The sequence below is a fragment of the Strigops habroptila genome, chromosome 10 (assembly GCF_004027225.2).
Source record: "Strigops habroptila isolate Jane chromosome 10, bStrHab1.2.pri, whole genome shotgun sequence".
Taxonomy (NCBI): Eukaryota; Metazoa; Chordata; class Aves; order Psittaciformes; family Psittacidae; genus Strigops; species Strigops habroptila.
Window position 1 is genome coordinate 14,275,012 of NC_046359.1, and position 3,483 is coordinate 14,278,494.

The window sequence follows — 3,483 nt, forward strand, 5'->3', positions numbered from 1 at the left end:
TCACTTCACTCAATTGTTTGTTGAAAGCATTCACAATTACACTGGCTAATGTGAACGTTGTGGTATGACAGATAGCCCCATGGTTGAGCCCTCCATCTCCAAGGCAACCTCACAACCTTGCTCTAAGAGTATGTCATGTTATGAGGTAAAACCAAAAGGATACACGGAGATAATTCCAGCTCTAACTATCCGTAGTGCTATTGCTTTAGCAGAGACTTTAGAAGACACTCCCAGGCTGGTTATTTAAACACAGGAGTGCATCGCAAAGACAGTATTTGACTCTAAAGCTACACAGGCCATATGAGTATGCTGTGAGCTCTGCCAGCAGGCCCAGAGATCTTAAAGTTTCCAAAGAGCTACATTAAAAAGACTGAGAGCATAAAAATACGGTGATTTTATGTGTCTGAAAAATCACCTGGGCCCTAGCTCTGCACAACTTCATTACCTGAAGCTCTAGGTGTTGAAGCAGCTTCACTATTGTGGTCCTTGAGTTGGATCCACCACCACTCCTATGTCTGTCCTTCACAGAGTCGATATTAGACTTGGGTTTTGCCAGAGAAGGAAAGATTAATTCTCTACTCCCTTGAGCATCATTTCAAGGTGGTCTCTGCTGACAATACTGCAGCAGAGCAGTATGCAGCCTCAAGCCTCACTGAAAAATATTGTGTAGGAGTGTTATTAAAGTAGGTCATTGCCCAAAGCATCAGACTTCAGGGATAAAATTAATGAAGTTCCTACCTCCTGCAGTGGTTGTTTGGAGATGGTTTGCCCACTCAGAAAGGCACAGATCATATCTGGTCCACCTACTCATGCTCCGCCCTCACAACCATGAGTCTTAAAAAAACCTTTTTCTTTTTTCCATATGGAAGCTGAGTTACTGACCTTTTCTTAGGATCTGGAGCACAGTCATATGCAACTCATATGCAACATCTCAGTGTGACCTTAAGTCTCTGCTGTTAGTTTCTTTGTTTTTTTTTTTTTCCCCTACCAAATCCTTGCACCTCCTTTCTGTTACCATTTACTCCCTCAAAATGTTGCTGTTCCTCCTTCACACTTGTGCAGGTGCAGCTGCCGTTCTCTTCAGGCATAAAGAAAACACAACTGGAAGGGGACGGGGAAAACTATAATTATCAGCTGCAAGAAAGGGAAAGATACTGCAAATAACCTGTTGCCAAAGAAGTTTAACATTGCCATATTTAAATGGATTGTCTTAGGGATGTCAAGCAAGCTGATGAGCATCTTTGTGCATATGCTAAGTGTCACTGAGGCAAACAGAATTAAGTGGAAGACCAAAAATCCATTCCCCACAATTGGCTGAAAGTTCTCTACTGCGGGGAAATATTTGAATGTCATCAGTCTTTCCACTATCCTGCAACATACATATAACCAAAATCACTCTGCTTTTTGTCCAAATAGCTGCTGAGAACTGGGAAATAGCATGGTTGGGGGGAAAAAAAAAAGTATGTGTTTCCAAAAGCAGTTTTGTGCATCTTCTAAAATAAAAGGCTGTGCTTACACGTATGCAGCAATAACACTGGCACAAATCACTTCATGTTCTGATTTTGCTACGTAGAAAGCAGAAAGCGCCTGTGCAGCTGGTAAGGCAGCAACCAAGCTGTTGCACAACTCGATATGCACATCAGGCCCGGGGAAGTTCTGCCGGGATCCTCTTTGTACACTGTTTTTCAAATGTGATTAACATCTGTTTTCTTAGATTAGGAAATTGGACAGAGGTTTTATGTTATGCTTCTGAATAACTTTGAACACCGCACGACAGAGTCATGCGTTCTATGTATTTGGAAATACCAAGTTTTAGCAATTCCTGATTGGTTGCCTAGATTGTTTAAATCTCATTGTCTAAGCTTTACTCCTCTACTATCTGACTTAGGTGATTTATTGTCCTCCTGAATCTGTTGACAGATTCACCTGGTACTCAAGTTTGCTAGTAGCTGTATTTGTTTATGTGTTAAACACAAAGGCCTGAGCAAGAGCTGGTGCTCCTCATCTGTGAGAACTCCCAAAGACTGGGCTCTGCTTGCGCTGGGCTCCAAAGCATTCACATCTCACAGCTCGTCTTATCTGGTTTCTAGTAAGGTGCAAGTTCCACCCAAAATCTTTTCCCTAGCCAGGATGTTTATAATCACTCCTGGAGGCTCTTTCCCTCTGTCAAACTGGATCGGCCAATTGACCAACAGATTAAAAAATTATTAAGGGTGGGGAGGAAGGACAGACACACACGCACACCCGCACACAAAGACTGTGAGTGCTCCGCCTTTGTGCTCATATGAGCTTTGTTTCCTTGGAATCCAGCTACTAAAACAGGCAACAGCTGTGACAAGAAATGAGATCTAGCAGCGGAGCAGCAAGGCTTTTTGTTTGGGGATTTGCAACACCCATTCCTTTTTTTAAACACGTTAGAAGAACACATCAGGATGCTTGTGTAGGAAAGAAAAGCATGAATAATGCAGCGGAGCAAGCAGACCTTCTGTAGCTCATCACCATAAGCACTGAAGTGTCATCAAGTACTCTGCAGGGAGATACAGTGTGCATCCATCTCCCTTGTGCTCAAGCCTGTGCTGTCTCTTATGAACACTCACATTCAATCCCTAGCAGAGGAAACAATTTTTACCTGGCCTGACAAAACACAGGATACAAATAACACGGGTTCAGGAATTAGCAGTCCCAAACCAGGTCTGATTAGCAACCCACAGTCCCCTCATGCCCCTCTCTCTTCCTGCCGGTGGGTCAGGGACCTCCGTTCTCCTGGGACAGCCGCTGCCTCCCATGTGGCAGCAGCTACATCTACCATTGCTCAGGTTTCTTTTCCAGGTATCAGGTGGCCTCTCTATCAGATCTGTAAGGTGTACAGTTAAAGTCTCCAGTTCCGAGGCCCCGTCCCAGTTAGCATCCCCTCTGCCTCCTTCAAATGATGCAGCTCGTAGCTGGGCACGGAGGGGAGCAACACAGGGCCTGGTGCCGGCTGCTCTGGGCTGCTGCGGGTTTCGCTTCTCCTCGCGTGGAAGGAAAGCACCACGGTGCTGGTGTGCCGGGTTGTAAGCAGGAGACAGGGGCTGACAGAGAAGGGAGGGGGTAAGGGGAAGGCGACACCACGGTCACTTTCTGCGGGTCCGGGCGGATGAAAGCCGACGGGACCAACGCCGCCGCCCCCCGGCTGTCAACATGCCGGCTGTCAGCGGGCCGGCGGGCGGTGGCATCGGGGCTCCCCCGCCGGCCGCAGCGCTGCCACCCGGGGGCGGCCCGGCAGCGCCGCCACCCCGCCCCAGCACTACATGTCCCGTCGTGCAGCGGGCGCGGGGGGCCCTGCAGCGGCGTCGCAGACTAGCAGCCCACACAGCCGCCTGCTCGGAAACACAGCCCGGCCGTCCGCGCTACCCCTATTTCGCGGACAGCGACGCCCGATATCGCCCCCCGCGCCGCCGCAACTCCGCACCGCGCCTCCCACGGGAGGGCGGGCGCCGCCTC